Source organism: Rosa rugosa, chromosome 4, assembly GCF_958449725.1.
Source record: "Rosa rugosa chromosome 4, drRosRugo1.1, whole genome shotgun sequence".
Taxonomy (NCBI): Eukaryota; Viridiplantae; Streptophyta; class Magnoliopsida; order Rosales; family Rosaceae; genus Rosa; species Rosa rugosa.
Window position 1 is genome coordinate 20,601,248 of NC_084823.1, and position 24,464 is coordinate 20,625,711.

Consider the following 24,464-nt stretch of genomic DNA (forward strand, 5'->3'; position numbering starts at 1 on the left):
AATTGCTCCTATTTGATTAAAAAAACACATAAATTGCCGAAGTTTCAATATATGCAGATATGCTTATTTCTCCACAAAAGGCCTACGTAGAAATATAGGCAGAGCATGCAAAAGATCGAGGACTCTGATGTTTTAGAATCTCTTCAGACACACAACCAAAAAAAATTCATTAGACTAGAAATTAATTTGCAGAAGTCAAATTTTTTTTTTATTATTAGAATAAATATACTCCCCTCCCCCTCTTTTTTTTTTCCTCTCTTTTTCAATTTTCTGATCTCAATTTTCAAATTATTATACTAGAAGGAGGATGATCCCTCCTTCTCTCCTCCACAACCAGCATTCATTGTATATGAAAAAACAGTACAGCACAAAGTACCAGACAACAAAGTGCATAGCTTTTATCTATTTCTTTAAATATTAATTTTAACGAATATAAATTGTCGCCATTTTTTCAAGAAAATTCCAAACAAACTTATCGTGCATTATTTTTATAATCAGACCATTGAAACCAGAATTCAAAAAGTTTATTAGCATCTTAAATAAGGACGAAGACAGCCACACCAAACCTCACTCACCAACTAGATATTACGTCACAGTAATGTAGGTGGGAGGTCGGTCTCACTCTCTAACCAGTAAACCGGATCATGGACTTAGTTAGCTAGGAAATAAGGTCAGTGGCCATACATGGAATTTGTATGCTCGACATTCATACATGATATAGGAGAAGTCAAGACTATTACATGAATCACCATCTATTTAAAAAAAAAAAAGGTATATATGTTTGCCGATCCATGCAAGTAGTAGAAGTAGAACTGCTGCAAAACCAGGACACTCCAATACCATCGATACATTTCATTATAATTTTACATCAAGATGGCATAGCGCATGCTGTCACTTACCATTAGATGATTCATCTCCGTTATCTGAGCAAAATCACCCGACGCCCAAACCCCGTCAGCGCCATGAACATGAGGCTGAGAGAAGCAAGAAAGAACCGAAAATGGCAGGATCACAACGCTAACTATAACCGAAAATCCCTTCCAACCGCGAGATGATGATCTTCTTATAATTGGCAATTCTTCTGCCAAGTTCCCGCCTCCTATGTTAACCATGCTCTCATCTGCTACTCTGGGGCTTTTCCTCATGTTTTGGAGATTTTGCCTTATTGTGGCTAGCATATGCCACATCTTTGTTCGACCGAGGACCAGATGGAGCTGTCTTGCCTGAATAAATGGAAAACTGATCAATCAATGGGTTTTGGTTTTGGAAGGGGAAGAAGTTAAAAGATTTGGAACTAGCTAGTTAGGCCAACTATTCTATGTGGCTTTCGATAATGGCATATGCTGGTGGTGGTGGACTAGCTAGTGAAGGTGTTTATCACAATGGTTTATGAGTGCCTTTTAAAGACCTCCAGTTCACTACTTATATACAAACTTATGTGGTGTGTGGGGTAATATCAATGCCAACATTCCAACAAATTAATCTGCCTAAATTAAATTTCAATCAAAAAGTATACACAAATATTTTAAGCCATACAGGTCCGATCCTGTTGTGGGTTGAACTAGTACGACATAAATTTAGCATATAACATAAAAGTTATACTTTTGTTGTGAACACACCTTTACAGTTGTAATGTACAAGCACTAAGAGGGACATATGTATCTTATGTAATTATGTATGAAACTCAATTAGTCGGCAGAAGAGAGAAAAAAAAAAAGGCAAGTAGCAGATAGTATCAAATCAGACAATGGAAGACCAATCATTTTTATGATGGAGAGAATTTCAAGTTTTTCAACCTTTTGATAACTACTTAACTTGACCTATAAATATTCTTTCTGGGATTCTTATAGCAAAAAATTATCACAATCGATGATGTATAATTGAGGAAGTCATCTCCTAGCTATCAGCTCAGGGTCCCAGATTTGGACAGTGTTGGAGAATCAAATACTACAAATTCTATAGTGTGATCAAAATTTTATTAAAGATATCAAAACTGAAAAATTACAACTCTGCCTGAACTAGTGTAAAAATTTGAAACCCCCGATTTTGACTCATTGTCAGAGTTTGACAGATAATAGACTTAAACCAGTTGAAATTGCTCATTTAAGTGACCTGATTGAGATTTCCAGTAATAATTCCTTATGCTTTTTCGGACACTCTGCATAAATATTAATTTGAGTGTGTTTTATTGTCACATCTATTTTTACTACTTTTAAGGCAATTGTATACATGTCATACGTTAACACATTGTAGAATTTTCCAAGTAAATGTATGTTTTTCTATTTTCTTAACTTTACCCCCTTTTTTCTTTACTCTTTCACATCCTTCGAAGAAATAATTTTTTCTCTTTTATCGATCATGAAACCCCATCTTATCCTCCACCATAGATATCAATGAGATGAGCATTAATAGTGTCATCGCTCTTGATCTGCCATTTACTTGTCTTTAATTAATTAAGCTGCCCATAGTTTAGTTCTAGGTACCTCCATGAAGATTCAAAACCAGGGACTTCCGCATTAATAAAGAAATTAAAAAATGAATAAAGTGGAAGAAACTGAAAAGTAATAAATTAGGTCCAAACTGAAGGAAAAAAAAGTGATAGACATTAAGTCAAGTCCATGAACCTGGATGAGGCTGGTATGGTGCTTTCAAGTTTAAAATATCAAAGATGATGTCCTCTTTTTCTCTCTTTCGAGTTATTCTAGGGTTTCTTGCTGTGGTGACTCATGGCGGCTCTGAAGTTTCGACCAGCATGGGCGGACATCCCTTCCCTTCTGGTTGCATTGACGATGGCGGCATAGGAGCAATCCCTCACCTTCTCGTCTCGACTCTCGCAAGGGAGATCTCTCGACGGCAATCAACTTTAGTTGATGGTGGTCTTGTACCTTGGAATCAGAAGGGCGAGGGTGCTCTCCCTTCTACTCCTCTTCTCGGTGGCGACTGGTATGGCAGCGCTGATGGTGATGATGGTCGTTCTTGTGTCTTAGGGTCAAGATTCGAGGTGTGGAGCTGGGTTGTGGAGGGAGGCTCTTCTATTGGAGGCGGTGGTGCATCCAGACCGGGCTTCCTTCTCCATGATGTCGCTGTGGTGGGTGACCCGTTTCCTGAGGAAGACGATGGAGCTACATCCATGGATGAATGGGCGTCGGCGCTGGGTTTTGGTCTTTCGATCGGTGGTCAAGGTCTGGTCCCTTCCGGAGGCTATGATGGCTTTGCTCTGATACGGTCTTGTACTTCTCCGTACAAGGACCATGGTGGCTATGGTGTTCTCGCTGGCGGCGGCCTTGCTGGCTACAGCGACGGTGGTGGGATGGAGGCCACTAGAAGGATTCTTGGTGGCTTTGGGCTTTTGCTAGGGTTTCTCGTAATTGGGCCGGTTGGGTTAGCATGGGCTGGATTAACTTGGGCTCATAGCATGTTTAGGTTTATTGTTTTTATTTTAGCTTTGGGTTATTATCATTTTTCACGAAATGATGATGGCCCTATTATTTTCTTTATTTGAGTGGGGAAGATCGACAAGTAACAAGTAGCCTCGTAGGTAGTTTATTGATTTCGGGGTTACTTTGTTTTCTTGTTTTTGCGCTTAATAAAAAAAAGGTGGGTGTGCTAGGGGTATGTTATATAGTATGCTCGTGTGAGGGGTGTGCTAGAGTTGTGTGCTCTATGTAATGACTTCTACTGACTACCCTTTAGGCAAGTCACTATTGTACTGCTTGCTGAAATGCTGAATGAGATTGACCTTTTCACCTCAAAAAAAAAAAGTCCATGAACCTGCATAACTAGTCGAATTTACAATTATATAACCTACAGGATAACTAGAGACCCTCTTTGTTCTTTCGGTATCTTGGTCCTACTCAAGCTTTCGCATCAAAGCATTTATAGTATCCGGTGACATTCCAACCGAGTACACAGACAAGGTTGCAGTCTCAGACCTAGTTATTAGGTCGACATGTAGTTCTTATTGACTTGTTAGAGAATGGAATGGCACATCGAAAATTTAAGAGAAAATTTTACAAACAGTATCCCAAATAAAAGTCTGTTCATTACTTATTTGGTACATCACATTTGAAAACTATCACATTGGTACCTCAACATTTAAACATGATACTATTGTCAAACCTTCTTAATAACAATGTCAAGTCTATTGCCACGTAAACTATTTCATGAGTAATTTCGTCTTTTCAGTTTCTCTATTTTTTTTTCCTTTTCTTTCCCTTTTAATCACAAAATTCTCTCTCTACTGGATTGAATAGAGTTCAAGTTTGAGTCTTCTCTCACACAGTGCGAGGGGGGAGAGAGAGAGAGAGAGAGAGAGAGAGAGAGCTAGTTCTTATCTTAAGGCCTTATTTAGATCACGTCTTTTCTACACTCGTAATCTTAAGTTATGTGAAGTTTTGAGCTTTTTTTGTTTGCCCACCTGCTATTGGCTTATCTGATTGGTTCAAAAGGATCTTGCATTTAAGTTGTAAGATGAGATATATTATCCCACTATATCCCATTAATGTTTTAAAGTTATAATTAAAAATGTTTAGTGATGGAATTTGGAAGGTCCAAGTCAATGTTCATCCAATTCAAGTCAAGTGCCATACTGCCATTGTTTATATTAAGAATCAAATAAGATAACCTACGGCTTTGCCTACTAATCCGTAATTACGTACTTGAAGATACTCATCTGTCTTCACTATTTTCTTTTCAAGTTTTGGTATTGGACTAAACGCGCTAAGTAGGTCTAGATTAGTAGTAGTTGCATACTCATATTAGTTCCACTTTTGACCCATGTTCAATCAGTTCAACGCCTAGAAATTCTTCTTAACCACTTCAGACCGAGGAATTAAATACTGCATATTAATTCTTTCTCATATTGACGGTTAGGGATCATTGTTCAGGATCATAATGCCTCATTCATTTAGAAGATCTCCATATATCCATCATGTTAGTTCATATGACTAACTTTACCGTCGAGGGCTTGGCTAGTTTTGACCACTCTCATCGGTTGTCGATGTTCTCCCGGTCAGTTAATCCTAGTCAACCTTGGAAATCTAATGTTGGAAAACAATATTTTTAAATTGTTGTTCAATTTTTCATCCCTAAATCTTCATGGTGGTGGTAGATCAAATTTTTCATAGTTTGACTGGAAGAACATCATTCTTGGGGGATTGTGTGGTTACTGTGGAGGCTATGAAGAGGTTAATTATGGGCCATGTTCAGGCTGCTAGTAAGCTAGCCACATGGAGTATGTATAATTCTGTGGTTGATCGAACTTCAAATGATTTTTTGGGGTTGGTTGTCATCCTCATCGGACTCCAAGGATCGTTGAAGTTAATTGGATTCCTCCAATTATTGGCTGGGTGAAGATTAATACCGATGGTGCATGGCAACGTGTTTCTGGAAGAGCAGGCTACGGTGGAGTGTTTAGGGACTATCAGGGTTCTTTTATGGGTGCTTTTGCTTCTAATCTTGAGATTCCTAGTTTTGTCGATGCGGAGATCATGACGGTTATTCAGGCAATTGAGCTTGTTTGGGTTAAGGAGTGAAAGCATATTTGGCTTGAAGTTGATTCAACTATGGTACTTAATTTCCTTCGTGCACCCCGGCCATCTTGTTCCATGGAGACTCCGTGTTGCTTGGGATCAATAATTGTTTGCACCGTATCTCGCAAATGCAATTTAAATCTTCTCATATTTTCAGAGAGGGAAATCCAGTAGCAGATGCGCTTGCTAATGTTGGTTTGTCATCATCAGGTTTGGTTTGGTGGAATGATGCTCCTCTTTTTCTTCTGGATCTTTGTCGATGAGACTCACTTGGTCTTCCAAATTTCCAATTTATTTGAGTTGTAGTTTTTTTGTCTCTTTTATTCTGCTAGACTAGATGTTATAGTACCTCTTTAGTTCTTCTGTTTTTGGCTAGGGGCATGGGCATTGTCCTCCCTTCTTCTGTTTTTAATATCTATCTCTTTTAATAAATCAGGTTGGGAGGCTCTGCTCTCTCCAATCATATTTTAGCCAAAAAAAAAATCATTCTTGGGGGATCGTGGGCTTCCTTTGAACGCCTACCTTGGGCACCACGTAAGCTTTCTATATATGAGGTTGGATCCATCCCGCATAATTGAATTTTGTAGCCGTGTGGTGTTAAACAATAACTGCTTAACGATCAACAGTAACGAGACTTGATTACAAAAGCCTTAACAACAATGGTGAGATCCCTACGTTATAATAGACCGGAAAAGGAGAAGGGAGAACCCACTAAATATGATCAAATTAGAACAGATGGAAATAACTCCCAACGAGGGTAATGAAAAAAAAACTTTGTTACGACTACAAATGGTAAAGAATAACAATTCGATCAAATCTCTGAATATCTTTTGATCTTCATCCTCCAAATCGTGATTTCGAGATACAGTTGAAATGCATTCATATGTGAGCATTTTGTGATTTAAAGTAAGCCAACAGACCAACAAAAGGTGCATTGATGTATGTGGTTGGCTCCGATTGTCCAACATTATAACGAGAATCTTCGAACCTAGCTATCATCTTCAACTGGTCCTCCCACTATTGCACCTATTAGCAGGTTTTGATTCGGAGCTTTAGTTGCGAAAAAGGGATTTCCTTCATGGCAGTGAATGTGTTAAGGGTGCTTGTTAATCGAAGGCAGGACTGAACCGCGGTGATGAATTCTCTGTGGAAACTTTTTCCTATATCCCACCATGTACGACATGCCTAAAGGGTTGTTCCTCGAGAAACGTCGCTACCTAAATTATGTATGTTGTGTTTGACATAGCTCCTGTAGTAAGGTCTCTTTGTTGCCTTGTACAACCACGTAGCTCCCCAAACCAACTCATCCATGTATCCATTGTAGTCGCAATAAAACGGGCACACTCCATTGGGAATGCTATTGTTATAAGATCCTCTATACTTGTCTGCAAACTCGAAAACCTCTATGGCTCGGTTAAGAAGCAAAGCCGAGTACCTGTTGACCTGTTGTCCGAACCTCTAAACACCATGGAAGAAGCTGCAAGGGCGGCTGCAGTTTCGGCCGAGACTTCAGAGCCTGGCTTTTGTTTTGTTACTATGTAGGACTTTCGAGGAGTGTCCATGTCTTCGGGTCTTTCCCAACAAGTGTAGTCGCCATTTGGGTTACCAACAACGCCTACCACGGAACCAGGAACGTTTGTGGATTTAAGAAAGTATTCGTCCCCCATTCCTTTGCATGCTGGAGTTCCAAACCTAAAGATTGCCAGAACTCCAACACGCTCCATGACCACATTGTTGTTGTGAAGGCCATGGGAAAGTTGAACTTCACATTGTTTCCGGCATCATAGTAACTCCCTGTGAGATCCCTATGAACGTGAAACCGTCACGCAGGGCAGAATTTTTCCTCCAAGTCACTCGTTGGGTAGGCAGTAACCTTCCGACCTCTGTCCTTCGGAAAACAAAATACTCTTCGACAAAGCATCCGCGTAGTTTTGCGAATGCCCTTCAGAGCTTGTGAATGTTGCCATTGACAACATCCCTAGTGATGCTACTATCAACAAGCTTAATATACTCATCATGACGATCTAGCTTGCTCGAAGTAACTCTCAGGCTAGGTACAAGAAAGTTAGATCTAATCTCAACTATATAATTAGCCTAGGCTTCCTAGCTAGCTAAGTTACGGAAATAGCTAGTGTCTGATTAGCAGAAGATCGATATGGCCCTTAACATGTAATATATTGGATGATTATTAATTCTAGATTCTAAACTGTTACGAGCATAAAAAGTAAAGTGTTTTACACTTTTACATTTTTCCTTAACTTTTACATTTAAGGAAGGTCAATCAACAGTGTTTTAAGTTTTTATGATCATTTTAAGGCCATTCTTCATTTCTGTTCAGACCAAAAAAAAAAAAAAAACCGGGTTAGGCACATCGGAACAACCAGCCCAATAATCTTAAAGGTCAGGCCCAACAGTTAAACATTTATCTAACAGGTCAGGCCCAATAGATATCCAAAAAGAACACTGCAACTACAGTGTATGCACGCAAGTGTTTGATACTAACTTGTGAATAATCCGGAGAAGACGAAGGACTCTCCCACTGATCACTGAGGAGCCAACGACGTCTCATCGCTGCCTTCTCCCTGAAACCAACGTCGGAGCATCTCTGAATCCATTTTCCAGCATCTGACACGTCCTCTCTTAGATCTATCTTGATAAGTTTGATCACATAATCTAATCCTCTAAATGAGATATTAGAATAGAAATCTTAGGCCCGCAAGACGAGCACGGTTAGCGCCTATGAAACTATCCAAGTTTATGATGACAAATAATAACTGGTAAAAACAGTAATTAGTAGAACAAAAAAAACCTCAAGATGAACAAAGGACCAGGTCCCAATTCAGAGAAGTAATAATTTAAGTCCATGCAAGAATTAATGGGCATTAATTTCGCTGTGAAACAAAAGGGGTAAAAGAAAAAGAATCAACTTCATGTGTACTATTGTGATATGAAAATTAGATTATCCATATCTACAATGTAAACTAAACTAACAGGCCACTTAAACTCAATTTTACGGAAATTGATGTAGGACGAGAATGGGCCTGGTTTAGCCGGAAAACTAGAAAAATAAAGAAGCGGCGTGGAATCAAGAAGAGTGATTGGAAAATAGGTAATTCACGCATAATGAGGTTACTAGCCGCTGCAATATCCAAGAAAATTAGGTTTTGGACTTTTCAGGTTTCTTGTGCGAAAATTCAGGTCTTAATTGTGAATCAGATTTGATCAACTTTTGGCCAGAATGTCCATTTGAGACGCATGATACCTTTCCAGAATGGGAACGACGAGATCTTCAAGATGCTAACCTGAGTTTACAAGCAATAAACCCTAAAAAGCAATAAACTCAGGTTAGTATCTTGAAGATCTCGTCGTTCCCATTCTGGAAAGGTATCATGCGTCTCAAACAGACATTCTGGCCAAAAGTTGATCAAATCTGATTCACAATTAAGACCTGACTTTTCGCACGAGAAACCTGAAAAGTCCAAAACCTAATTTTCTTGGATATTACAGCGGCTAGTAACCTCATTATGCGTGAATTACCTATTTTCCAATCACTCTTCTTGATTCCACGCCGCTTCTTTATTTTTCTAGTTTTCCGGCTAAACCAGGCCCATTCTCGTCCTATATCAGAAATATGGACTTAAAGTAAGCCAAAACATCAACAAAAGGTGCATTGATGTATGTGTTTGGCTCCGACTGTGTACATTGTACACATTGTACCGAGAGTCTTCGAAAGAATCGTTCTCAGCAGGTCCTCCCACAATCGCGCCTATTAGAAAGTTCTGATTTGGAGCTTGAGTCTCGAAATATGGCATTCATGCGTGACATTCAATGTTGCCCGGCTGCTGATCCATAGAAGGTAGCACCGAAGCGCGGTGGTGTATTCTCTTTGGAAACTTTGAACCATATCCCACCATGTATGACATTCCCAATGGGTTGCTTCCTAGTATATAGTCAACCTGTCCTTTGGTGAAGTCGATCATCCTAGACGCAGTGATCACGACGTTGTTGCCGCAGTTAACAACTTTATTGGCAGCTTTCAGCTAGTCAGCATAAACTGTAAGAAGAAGCGATAAGGAAGTTGCATGTTGCAGGTTACTTCCTCCGGGTTTGAACAATAGCCCACCGGGTGAGAATGTGACGGATTTCGGAGCAGGTGATTCGGGTAGAATCGAGCATACAAGTTGGTCCGAATTTGAAATAAAGGGACTATTATCATCAGTCGTTACCAACTGAGATACAAGTATGATGATCCCAGCATGCTTTCCATCCCATCCGAATTCAGTGACAGAACCACCTAGATTAGGCATGTTCTGTTTGACATAGATAGTTCAAATAATAGGGATCCTTTGTAGCCTTGTACAACCATGAAGCACTCCAAATCAACTCATCCATGTAGCCATTGAAATCGCAGTAAAACGGGCACGCCGTTTCCCCAATGCTGTCGTTATAAGATCCTCTGTACTTATCTGCAAACTCGAAAACCTCCTTGGCTCGGTCAAGTAGCAAACCAGAGTACCAGTCGTCCGAACCTGTAAAACCATGGAAGAAGCTGCAAGGGCAGCTGCAGTTTTGGCGTTTCGGCAGATACTTGTTTGCCTGGCTTTTCTCTGGTTACTATGTAGGATGTTCGAGGAGTGTCCATATCTTCGGGTCTTTCCCAACAAGTGTGGTCGCCTACGGGGTCGCCAACAAAGCCGGCAACAGAACCAGAAGCATCTGTGGATTTAAGCAAGTAATCAGTGCCCCATCTTATAGCTTCCGAAGCATATGGAAGTTCTGAGCCCATTGATTCACCAAACTCTAGAACACTTCAAGACAACATTGTTGTTGTGAATGCCATGGGAAAGTTGAACTTCACGTTGTCTCCAGCATCATAGTAACCCCCTACCAGATCCATATGAACGTCAGTGCCGTAATGGAGAGCTGAATCTTTCCTCCAAGTCACTCGTTGGGTACGCGGTAACGATCCCGACCTCTGCCCTTCGAAAAACAAAATACTCTTGGACAAAGCGTATATCGATCCGCGTAGTTGTGGGAAGGCATGGCAGACATTGCTAGTGCTGCTAGTATCAACAACTTTAATTGAAGCTGGGAATGGAGAGATTCCTAAGATCAGATGTCATATGGTGAGTAGCACCAGTGTCCCCAATCCATACTTCAGAAACAGTGTTCTGAGAATTTGAAGAACTTGCACCAGGACTCCCAGAGTTAGCTGTCATTGCAGTGAGTGTGGATGGCGGTTCAGCTCCTTGATATGCAAAGTTACTCCTGTGATGGTAATCAAGAGCAGCATGTCCTTTGAGGCCACAGATTTGGCAGACAATCACAGAGTGTTTAAAAGCAGAAACACTTCATTACACATAATTGTTCCTTGCACAAAAAATTAGGAAGGACTGTTCCTTGCAGACAATCACAGAGTGTTTAAAAGCAGAAACACTTCATTACACTTCACAGAGTGATTGGCTTACACTCTTTGAATAGGAACAGTCCTTCCCCATTAAACACTCTGTGATTGGCCCCACAAACTGTTCCTTGCACAAAAATGTATCATTCACTTCATTACATGTCCCTAAACCCTCAACAAAATGGGGTTGCTGAGAGAAAGAACAGCCACATTGTTGAAACTTGCATTACTTTGATGTCTGCTGCTAAACTTCCAAAACCATTTTGGTTCCATGCTGTAGCTCATGCTGCTTTCCTCATTAATCGAATGCCTTGTCAGTCTTTGAATATGTCTTCTCCTTTTATCAAACTTTTTGGTTATGCACCTGATCTTAGCACACTGAGAATTTTTGGTACTGCATGTTATCCTTATCTCAGGCCTTACTCATTGGATAAACTTGACCCCAGAACTTTTCACTGTGTCTTTCTTGGTTATGCTCTAGGTTACAAGGGAGTGTTTTGTTACTGCATTGAGAAGCACAAATTATATATGTGCAGACATGTTGTTTATGATGAGACAATTTTTCCATTCTCTACACCCATTCTTCATTCTGCTTCTTCTCCTCATACCCCATCTTCCCACTCATACACCATTTCTTCCCATACTGCTCCCACTGTTCCTCCTTCCCCTACTCAGCAAGATATGATGCCTGTCCTCACACCTGATCAGCTACAAGTTGTGCTACCTTTTGCTCCTGAGTTTCAGCCATCTGCAGGTATTTCTCCTATGGCTGATGGGGGGGGTAATGATGTGTCTTCATCTTCATCTACTGCTTTATCATCTTCTGATGGCTCTACTGCGATACATGAATATTCCTAAGATACTCAAGATGCTTCCTCTGAGCTTAGGAATTCACAGGTTGGCAATGTTGTGTCTCAAGTGAATGAACTGAATGAACTTCCTTTGGAGCTATAGTTTATTAATGATCCTGCGCAAGCATATAATAACCATTCCATGTTGACTAGAGCTAAGAATGGCATTGTGAAAAAGAAATCTTTTCCTGAGTATTGTGCTTATTCCTGCATTGTGCAACAAAATTTGCTTGATGAATTTGCTTTCTTCAGTGACTTGTCTACTGTTATAGATGTTCAGGATCCCATGGAGCCTAAGTTCTTTAAAGCTGCTGTTGGGATTCCTGAGTGGGATTGTGCAATGAAAGAAGAAATTGAAGCTCTGCAGAAACAAGGAACTTGGATACTTAAGCTTGTCCCTTTACCTCATGGTAAAAATATAGTTGGAAGTAAATGGATTTATAAAATTAAGAAAAATCTTGATGGTAGTATCTCGAGGTATAAGGCCAGGCTTGTGGCTCAAGGCTACAGTCAAGAGAAAGGTTTGGATTATGATGAAACCTTTAGTCCAGTTGTTAGGCATAGCACTGTGAGAATTATCCTTGCTCTTGCTGCTATGAATAACTGGGAGTTGAGACAATTAGATGTCAAAAATGCATTTCTTCATGGAGATCTTAAAGAAGAAGTTTTCATGCATCAGCCACAGGGTTTTGTTGATTCTCAGTATCCTGAACATGTTTGCTTACTTAAGAAATCACTGTATGGCTTGAAACAAGCACCTAGGGCCTGGAATGAAAAGTTCACTAATTTTCTTCCATCTTTGGGATTTCAGTTTTCTCATTCTGATCCAAGTTTGTTTGTGAAATGCACTGATCAAGGTATGGTTTGTCTGTTGCTATATGTTGATGACATTGTTATAACTGGTACTGATAGACTTGGCATATCAGCTGTTATCACTGAACTCAGTGATGTATTTGACATGAAGGATCTAGATTCATTGTCATATTTTCTGGTAATTGAGGTTCAGATTAAAGAAAAAGGATTACTTCTTTCTCAAGAAAAATATGCCAGAGAATTGATCATCAAGGCTGGTCTTGAAACTTGCAAGGACTGCATTACTCCTTGTATTCCTCATATGCAGATGCTTAAGACTGAAGGTACATTGCTTTCCAACCCATCTCTTTATAGAAGTATTGTTGGTGCTCTGCAATACCTCACATTTACAAGGCCAGATATCGCCTTTGCTGTGAACACTGTCTGTCAGTTCATGTCTGCTCCTACAGATGTTCACTATGCAGCTGTGAAAAGAATTTTGAGGTATATTCAGGGTACTCTAGCCAAGGGACTGTTCTTTAAGTTTGGAAAGACTGTGCCTTATATTAAACATACTGTGATGCTGATTGGGCTGGAGAGATCAATCAAAGGAGATCCACAACTGGTTTTATTGTCTATCTTGGTCATTGTCCTGTGTCATGGCAGTCAAAGAAATAAGGATCTGTTTCTAGAAGCTCCACTGAAGCTGAATATAGGGCTTTGGCAAATACTGCTGCTGAAATCTCTTGGGTTAGACACATTCTGTGTGATCTGCACATTAGAGTTCCTGCTCCACCTCTTCTAAAGTGTGATAATCTCTCTGCACTTGCTTTATGTTCTAATCCAGTATTCCATTCCAGGATTAAACACTTGGATAATGACTTTCATTTTGTTCGAGAGAGGGATCAAAGACAAGATCTGCTTCTGCAGTATGTGCCTACAAATCAACAAACTGCTGATATTCTAACCAAAGGGCTTCACAGTCCAGTCTTCAAGGAACACTGCTCCAATCTCAGTGTGCTCACCCCCACTGAGATTGAGGGGAGGTGTTAACGAGTCAACACCATGACTCATTTATTTTAAGTTTGTTGATGAATAATATGTGATGATGTGGCTTGCTTTGCTGGATCCTAGGTGGATTCACTTTATGTAAAAGTTTGTTACTCGTGGTTGTTTTAGTTTCAGACTACTATATATAGGGATTGCTGTAATAACTTTGTGGCTAAGATTCATAATCAAATAGACTCAGATATTTTCAGCCTCTCATTCTCTCTCGCTTTCTGGTTCATCTTCATCTTCTAGCTTGAGATTTTGCCACAATGGATGCAATGTTATCAACTTATGCTACTAGACCAATTGGTATGGGCACTGATTGTGCTATTATGATCAAAATTCTTTAGTTATTAGGTTTATTGTTAAAGATTATATCTATAGATAATTAATTTAATTTGAGATCGCTTGAGAACCAAATCATTAATGCAATTCAACCATCAATTTTGACTTTTGAGAGAGATGATTTTTAAAGGCTGATCTAAAAACGAACACCTCTGAATACATATAATACTACATGCATATATAGTTTATCTCGCATTAGTAAAATAATCATCTATATATATATAATTTTTTTTTTACTGTGCAGATATGATATATCCTTGAGCATCAATACATTTGGAGTTCTACATATGTTGAGTTTTGCAAACAAATGCTTAAAGTTGGAGATGTTTCTCCACATATCAACCGGTAGTATTTATATCTTTTTCTGTTTTAATTAATTAAGATTGTGTAACTTAGATAACATTTTTTTGTTCTAGCAAGCAGCCCGTACCCTAATTGTGTGACAAAAAAGAAAATAAAAACTGAAACATAGTGGGGTAATTTTTGTGAAAAATAGTGGGTAATTTTCGTGAAGAACGTGTTGATCTTTTTTTCTTTTCTTTTGTGAATTGAAATAATTCAATTTTAAATATTTTATTATTATTTGAGGGCTATAATTATAAAAAAAAAAATACCCCTCTTTTATTTTTTTCTTCCATGTCTCAATGTCCTTAGATTTGCATGATTAATTAGTGCTACGTGTTTTCCAGTATGTGAGTGTGGTGACAAGGTCAGACTCGTACTAGAGAGCTCAACTTTAATGGATAAGAGGGTCAAGAAGATGCTTAGATTTGATTTCGAAGTAGTAGAAAAGAACCTAGTGAATGACAAATTGAATGAACTACTAAAACAAAATGCTTCAGAAGAAGTTATTACTAGTACGATGAAAGATCTCGGCATTGAAAGGTCTTAGTCATCGACCTCTTACTTTTTCAGTCCTGAAAAGCCTTATCAATTAATAATCTTTCTCATTCTTTAAACTTACTTTTCTCCAAATTGTGATGAAAAAAAAAAAAAAGGAAGAGAAAATTAATGCCTTAAATATTTCCTTCTATACAACTTAATTTTCAGGGCTAAACTACATGGATGGCCAAACACCTATTCATTTACAAAGGCGATGGGGGAGGTACTTTTAACTCGTCAGTCTAAGAACAATCTACCTTTTGTTATTGTACGTCTACCTGTAGTTTTTTTTGAGGAGTACGTCTACCTGTAGTTTCCAGCACATACAGTGAACCATTTCCAGGCTGGGTTCAAGGTTACAAGTAAGAGATCGAATCTATGAACTTTAAAACTCTTGTTTGGGAATTGGGAAATATTGTTAACCCCTATTCATAATTGACTAATAGAAAAAAGTATAAAACCATAAATTATGAGAGGTTATTGATATATCTCTATAATCCTATATTACTTGTCTGATTAGGTCCCTAATCTGATTAATACTAATTCATAAATACATGTACGTGTTGCATGGATCTGGGTGATTAAAGAACTATTGATAGCATAATTGGTGGTTACTGTAAAGGGAAGCTCAGATTCCTACTGCTCGATCCTATGACAGTATGTGAAATGGTGAGTGTTTTTTTTTTTAATGTGATATGGTGAGTTTAATTGTATGTTTTCATTTTCTCCCAAAAAAAAAATTAAAAAAAATTATGTATTCACACTTGATGTATTTTAAGTTTGAGGATTTGTGAGGAAAACTATGGTGATTCATAACACTTAGGGGTGTACGAGGATCAAATTATGTAATCATTTTGAGTTTATAATACATTGCTACCTAGCCAGAAAGAAACAAGAAAGATAAAGATATCAAATTATCATTTCTTTTTTGTTTTACGTCGCTTTATTTTTCACAAAAACAAGTTAATTATATTCTCTTATATGTCAAACTACAGGGCATCTAATAAATTAAGTTTGTGATCGAATTTATGTAGGTTCCTGTGGATATGGTGGTAAATTCAATAATAGTAGCCATTGTGGTGAATGCAAATAAGTCATCTGGCATCATTTACCATGTGGGAAGCTCACTAAGAAATCCTATAAAACTCTACGATATATGTGGTTTTATGTTCAAATACTTCACCAAATATCCATGGGTTAATAAGGATGAAAAGTCTATCGTAGTGAAATAGATTTCAATATTCAAGACCAGGTCTACTTTTCATATGTACATGAAAATTCGCTACTCACTTTCTTTGAAGGTTTGTTCTAACCATCCACTCAATAGTATAATTAATGTGAAGAAAAGTTTCGTATTCTTTAATTAATTAATACATTAATCTCAAACTTTTCTTATAATAGTAGAAAAACTCCTTATTTAGCATCCCAATACAGAGAAAGAGAATGCTCAAATATATTAATGTATGCTTACAAAGGGTCATGCCTTTAAGAGAAGGAAAATTTTGTCAACTAAAACAAGATGCTTAGAGGGGCGGGTCATTTTGTATTCACTCTTTTTTTTTTAATATTTTATCTTCTATTCATCAATAAGATAACATTGTCCTATACCCCATAAATAAAAAGGTGAAAAAGAACAATGTTGGTTAACACGTTTTAGTTATTCCTAATTTAATTTCATTCTTTTTTCAAGGGATTAAAGTTGGTGAACAAAGCATCTTGCCAATATTTTCAAGATGTATATGTCAAGTATAACCAGAAATTCAAATTGGCGATGCGCATGGTGGAGCTATACCGTCCCTATATGTTATTCAAGGGCATGTAAGTATTCATTTATTTGATTATCATTAAACAAAAATCTATCATTTAATTGTAATCATTAAACAAAAATCTATCATTTAATTGTAATCATGTATAGAGACTAACAGAGTGCCTAAATGTTGCATAGTTTTGACGACTCCAACACAGAGGACTTGCGAAAGATAACGAAAGAAGGTTATATAGAAGCAGAGAACTTTAATTTTGATCCGACATGCATTGATTGGGAAGACTATATTATGAACCGTCACATTCCAGGATTCCTGAAACATGTTCTAATCAAATGATGGATTTGCATTGCAATGCAACAATTAATACTCATATATGTTTGTATGATATATGTATGTAACTCTATGCAACCTTGTAAACTTATGTGGTTCGTTTGCATTAGGGCCAGTTTGGTGTACAAGTGCTTATAAGTGAAGCTAGCTTTTGCTATGTTGTGAGAATAAGTGGTTGTAAAGTTAAACAACTATGTGTTTAGTAAACTCTATTTGTAAAAGTACTTATACCCTAATCAAATTCTTCCTTGCTTAGCTGCATGTACTATTAAAAGAGCCACCCATATTAATTTTCAACCATCTATATTAATTTCATTTCATTTCAAAAATTAGAAAAACTAAAAGTACGTAGAGGGAGTTCTTCTTTCAGGTATTAGAGTTGGTGAACAAATCATCTTGTCAACGTTTCTGTCACGCCCTGATTTTTAACACAATTAAAAAATCAAGATAATTTCCACAATTTCACCAAATGTGATGGTTCAACCATCAATACAAAATACCTGAAATTTTTTTTCTTTTTAAACTAAGTACGCACTAATGCTCTGAACACACAATGTCTATACAAACTCGCTCCGTAGAATCATATATTACATTACACAAGTTTACGAATGAAGTTGCATTAACAAATTAATAAGTAAATGCTCCTCAGAGCTTACTATATAGTGGAAGTCTTAACAACATCAAAGCAACAAAATTAATTTCCTACCCGTAAAGCTGCTCTTACAAGATCTCAGCTACAACCACGATTACCCTAACCTGCTGGATTAACCTCTACACTATTGAATAGTGCACTGGGTTGCCACAACAAAACCGGTACGCTTTTGAAGCTTGTATGAGTAAACTCAAATACAATAACCAAAACAACTCACACTAACAACAAGGAAACCACATTTTCAACTTAAAGAAAACAACTCACACCTTGATTCCTTTCAGAAACTCAGCAAAGGAAAATAAGTCTGTTACACCCCGAATTTTGGATAAAGATATTTAAAATCCAAAATGTGATAACTCAACAATCACCAAAAAGCACTTAGAAAAAAAATTCATTTAAACTAAGCAACAAAACAAACTAAGCTCACAAATGTCAATACCGACTCATTCTTTAAAATCACATAAACATTACTGAGAGTTTACAAATTAAACTGAATAACAATTCAATATGTAAACACACCCACCACTCTCACTATAGAGCGGAAGATTAAAACTAAGAGTACCCTTCTAAGTCCATGCTATAGAAAGTACACCTCAGCTTTGACGACGGTTACTTGATATTCTAACCCGCACAATAACCCTTACACCATGGAATAGTGAACCGGGTTGAAACAATAAACCAGGTAAGCTTTTGCAAGCTCGTACGAGTAAACTAAAAGAACCACAAACTCTCATTTTCGACTCAAGGACAACAAATCAACCTAATGATTAATTTCAACATTAAATCCTTTTCTTTTTAAGGAAACATCTATCACCACCGTGACAAACCACCTCAATTGAAATCTCAATTACAAATCCAAGAATTCATTTTTTTCTTTCCTCTCGACAGAAAGCATTTCTCAATTAAACTAAATAAACCAGTAATCCCTATATAGAAAATTAGTTCAGGAGATCACATTAAAATCATGAACAAATAGAATTCATAGTAATCCCTGCATATAGTTTAGTTCAGGAGATTACATTAAAATCAAATAATAGAATGAAAAATGAATCAAATAAGGAAATCAAACAACTCACACTAAAACCAAGAAATCACCCTTTTAACTCCATTAAAATTACTCAAAACAACATATGTTTAACAATTTCTCAACTCAAGAGTAAATTAAAGCAACCAAAATCAACTCCACAAATTAGTAAGAATCTAAGTCCCTTATGGACAATAAAAGAAAGAAACACCTGAAACTCTCTTTAAAAACACAAAGTTATTCCCCAAGCAGTACATTGTACTCATGAGCACGATAACTCAAAGTTATCCCCCAAGCAATACATTGGCAGACAAACTAGAGCTCTAATTGAATCGTAACCCGTCACCTGACCAAGGTTATGGTATCCGATATATTTGCCTCGATCACCAATGTCACGCCCCGAATTTCGAATTAAGAAATTCAAATTCAAAACGAGATAACTTAATAAGCCCAAAAAGAACACTTAGAAAAATTTTCATTTAGACTAAGCAACAAAACAATCCGAGCTCACAATGTCAATAACAACTCGTTCTTTAGAGTTATATATTACATTGCACAAGTTTACGAATTAAATTGCATAACAAAATTATAAGTAAATGCTCCTCAGAGCTCACTACACGGCGGAAGTCTTAACAATAGTAAGGTCACAAAAATAGCTTCCTACCTGAACAACTGCTACTAGAACTCAGCTTCACTCATGATTACCCTGACCTGGAGAATTAACTCCTACACCATCGAATAGTGCACCGAGTTGCCACACAACAAACCCGGTAAGTCTTTGAAAGCTTGTATGATTAAACTCAAAAACAAGAACCATAACTCACACGAATAACGTGGCAAACCTTTCAACTCGAAGAAAATAACTCGCACCAAAATCATGAGGAATACACTGACTCATTTAAGAAAGCAACTCGAAAGTTACATCAATCGAGATGAAACTTCAATTTTTTCTTGTTGTTTTGACATTTCGATCCTAGAAGTGTTCTGGAGATCTTGGGTGGTCGCGGATGAAGTTTCGTCTCGATTGATGTAACTTTCGAGTTTTAGTCCAAATGGAGGATTCAAACTTTAATCGGTTTGTGATTCGTGTACTGAGTTGAGACAGTATTCTCCTTAATTTTTTTTACAGAGGGTGTTCTGTAAATTATCTCGTTTTGTGTGAAGACGCAATGGGATCTTGAGGTTAGAAATCTCACGATGTTCATTTACGAGCGGAGTTACCTTATCGTTTTGGCAGTTATTTACTTAACTGTGAACTATAGTCGGTATTAGTGGCATTCCTAAGTGAATGACTACGTGTGTATGAGTGTGTGTGTGAATATATTTATGCAAGACCCGAAAATGTTATATATATATATATATATATATATATAGGTTCTAGAGAGGACGACCGCACTTTCGCTAAAGTGCGGACTGCGCTGCTGCAACAGCTTTCAGGTGGCGACGAGGCAGCGGGGCTTGCCGGACGGAGGCCAGAGGTATCCTAGACCGCTTCTGGGCAGCGATCGAGGTTGCAGGTTATGGGTAGCGACCTCACTTGCAACTGCAACCTGGTCGCCGGCGACTCCACCCGACTGTAGACCGGTCCGTCCGCCCCCTGGCCTCTATCCAGCAAGCCCCGCCGCCCCGTTGCCGCCTAAAAGCTGCTGCAGCAACGCCGTCCGTACTTTAGCGAAAGTGCGGATATCCTCTTCAGAACGCCCTGCTATATATATATATATATATATATATATATATATATATCCTTGTGGATTTGATGTGTGATGAAAGCAATATGCATGATTTTGTTCATGTTATTGTTTTGAGATGTGATTTTTCGGGAAACATATGTTGTGGAAATGTAGATTTCTATTGTTTTGAAAAGTATTGAGATTTATGTAACATTTTTAGGTCCTGTATGTGTTGGTCTTTGAACCAAGGGTCACAAAGAGGACCAGAATATGAAATCTTTTATTTAGATTTGTGTACTTGGGTCTTGTGCGGCTCCTCTAAATATTTTACTCTGAGGGCCAGAAAGGCCAGAGGATCAGAGGTCACGGAGAGACTTTGGGCAAGTAAATTGAGTAACCATGCATTTGACCGAGTTAATGGTTAAGATTCAGTTAGAGCTCTAGTCTGTCTGCCAGGATATCTCATAAGAGTAACGGTCCTAGGAAACTTTCAACTCATGAGTACATTTTTGAAAGGAATCCAGGTGCAAGTTGCTTTCCATTGTTGAATTTTTGAAAGGAATCAAGAATCCAACGATCAGATCCTCATGGATAGAAAATCGAACGAATCGAAACTACGAAAAACCTAAGTTTTTCGGGTTAGATGATAACAAATATGAAAACGCACATATCAATTAGTAGATGATAACAAAGAAAACAGAAGCTCAATATGTGGCCAGACGCGCCACCACTCCGACCTCCATTCCAGGGGAATCCAACTAGTCAAAATGAAGAGTACAACACGAGGATCAATCTTTCTACCTAGGACTTGGGCCAATTCGGCCTAGATTGCCGCTGAAAGTTGGGTTAGATCAGGTTAAATTTTCAGACGTGATTCCTAGCTCCTCCTCCTGTCGAAATCGATCTTCATGGTGGTGATGGATGGAAAGAGGAAGAAAAACTCTACAAAAACCTAACTTGTTTAGAGTAAAACCACTGCTGGAGATCCGGGAACCAATTGGGTCTGTCGGCGCTGAGCTTCCACGCTTCGATCTGCCATGTAAGGCGTGAATCGGAGGAAACCACACTTGTAGGGAGGACGGTGAGGATGCGGCAAGTCATCCTGGGCTGGTGGCGTCGCCAAAGGACTTCATACAGCGCCGGAAAAATAAGGTCGGGTCGGCAGGATACGAGTCGGGTCAAGGGTTTCAGATAGAGAGAGAGAGAGAGAGAGAGAGAGAATATCTGGAATTTTCTGGAATTCTTGCCAAAATGGGAAAGTGATTTCTTTTTCCGGAAACTTTCTATTTATAGTAATTTTTAAAAATAGTAAAAACTTCTGCATACCATAACTTCTTAATACGATCTCTGATTTACACGTGCCATATGTTCACGAACCTGTATCGGCAACAAATAAAAAGTCAACCTTCAAACTCCCGAAAACAATGCGTTCCGAGTAATTATTCATCCAAAAATAATTTCATTTCACGAATACCATACGAACAAAGCATAAGACCAATAATTCGTACAACTAGTCCATTATTAATTTCATGAAATAAATAACAAAAATCTAGGTCATCACAGTTTCCAAGATGTATATGCTAAGAATAATCGAAATCTTATATCGATGATGTACATTATAAAGTTGTACGTTCCTTATCTATTATTCAGAGGCATGTGCTTTATTTTGGTCAATAATCGTAAGGTTAAAGTTCTATCAATGAGATCATAAATCGACATTAACACTATTTGATAATGCTATGTAGCTTTGACGACACCAATACAGAGAAGTTGAAGGAGTGTTTTGTTGAAGCAGAACATTTTAACTTCGATGCGACATGCATTGATTGGGAAGGTTACATCATGCACACTCAAGTTCCTGGCTTCCTAAAACACGGCCTGATCAAGTGATAGAACTGCATTAGGATGCACTAATTTGTGAACTACTTCTACATATGTGTGTGTACGTGCGCATCCGCAGTTGTAAGCATGTGTTAGCTTGCCGCTACGATCAACTAATTGTATTAGTGGTCGATAATTTTTCACTTTTATTTTTTATTTTTATTTTTTTTTAAATAATTCGGAAATTTTATTAAGAGAGAGCTTAGCTCTATTTAGTACAGTCTAAAAGTAACAGATTTGTAATACAATCTGGAGCTTGTGTAAACCAAGCCTCCTTGAGGCCAGATTCGAAGCCTATACTAGCCAACCTATGTGCTAGCCGGTTGCACGTTCTAGGCACAAAAGTGATTTGAACCTTTGGTATTAGTTTTTGAACCTCCAGAAATCAACAATACTAGCCAAATCAGAGCTATAGCATTTTGGGCAATGTCCTGCACTGCAACAAGGCAGTCCGTCTCAAGAATCACTTGGGATAGCTGCATTTGCCTGCTTGCAAGATCAAGGCCTTCTCTAATAGCCAACAATTCCACTTGCTTTGCAGGGCCCACATGTGGAATGGAATGTGCAAAAGCTGCAATGAATTGGCCACTGGAATCCCAAACCACACCACCTAAATATTCACTTTTATTTATGTCTGTTCCAACTGATTTATAATATTTTGTTTTAATGAAAGTTCTTCTGTAGTTTATGCCTCGGTTTTGCTTCTGTATATTACATTTTTTATCATTCAGGCAATTAATTAATTACTTATTAACCAGTAAGGAGAGCAAAATTTGGGGAATTAAGATAAGAAACAAAACCTAATCGGTTTCCATGAGCCTAGTTGATGGCTCAAAGCCTCAAACGGAAAGAGAAGAAAGGGAATTAACACTTTATGAGTTCCCTATTGCATTTTATGCACAACAAACACATTCTCACAAAAGCTTGCTGCAATAGCCCAAAAGCATCTTTTTCTTCATAAAACTCGGGTTACATACCTGAATCCATCAACTTTTACGGGTCCCCACTATCATTTATCCATCCCTTCTCATACGGGCTTGAGTTAACCAAATCGAGTTCATTGGCTTGAACCACTTCTCCAAAACCCACATCCACATCAAACCATTTGGCAGAAAGACACACAGGCTATGTTTGGTATGGCTGGGCTTTTTAGAAAAGCTGGTTTCTGCTTATTTCTGAGAATAAGTGGCTGAAAAGCAAAGCAGCTGAGTGTTTGGTAAACTGGCTTTTTATAAGAGCTGTCAGTGGCAAAGTGTTTGGTAAACTCAAACTGGCTTGTGCTTTTTGTTTGTGGAATGACCAAATTGGACATGAGATATTATTTTGCCTTGATTGTTTGGTAATACAATGTTGTTCAAATGCTCTTGTTATTATTTTTAATCTTTATTATGTCCTTATTAATTTTTGTTAACTTTCAATTTTTATAAATCATGGTGACCATATGATTAATATTGGACAATTTTAAAAACAACTTGTACAAATATATTAGTAACATTAATAACAATTGGTTACTAAAATACATTTTATGGAATAAGTGGTCTCATGAACATTAAGAAATGATATTCAATTCAGCTTGGGGACAACGAGCTTGATTAAGAACTGTTCCTCCCTAAACCCTAGTTCTTCTCGCAAGATCCAATAAGCTGAATCATAGACTTTGCACTAAGAGTATATCCAGAATTCATCTCTCTGAATGTTTCATCTTAAGCTGTCTTCTGAGAGTAAAATGTTGTCTAATGTCAAGTTTAAAAAATTAATCCAATCAAATTTCAATAGTGGCTGCCTCAAAGCTTTCTTTTTAATCACCTGTGGATGACTAGATTGTGATCTGACCCATTGTTAGAAATCTGGCTTAACGAAACCTTAAGGTCAGGGTTGATATATGAAAGATTGAGATTGTGCGGAAGAATGTTAACAATATCATTAATAGTTTCCGTAACAATGTTACAACAAAATTTCCTAGAGAAAAAGCACTCATCAACAGATTTTCTGGCAATAATTTACAAATTCATCTAGGCGTTCCATGTGAAACAGATTACAACAGAAGCATCAAACACTGCTTACAGGACATACTTGGTCTTTTGGTCTCTATCCCACCACTCCATCTCTATCCCACCACTTGTTGTAAATATCTGTAGCATGCTCCAAGATGTTTTTAATGTCAGCTTTCCCAAGCCCTCCAGCATTTGTGAAGAATTTGAAACCATTCCTGTTGTAAGGTAAATGACTTGCTGCTGTAACAGCGCAGTATGTTAGAATTTATATCAGGAGGGAAAACTAGACCTT

General features: G+C 37.9%; 2 pseudogenes; both read right to left on the reverse strand.

Annotated features, from left to right (window-relative positions):
- Positions 1 to 6,716: 6,716 nt before the first annotated feature.
- LOC133744489 (endoglucanase 17-like) lies at positions 6,717 to 7,549 on the reverse strand (annotated as a pseudogene).
- Positions 7,550 to 9,149: 1,600 nt separating this feature from the next.
- Positions 9,150 to 10,583, reverse strand: LOC133744491 (endoglucanase 8-like; annotated as a pseudogene).
- Between the last annotated feature and the right edge of the window lie 13,881 nt (positions 10,584 to 24,464).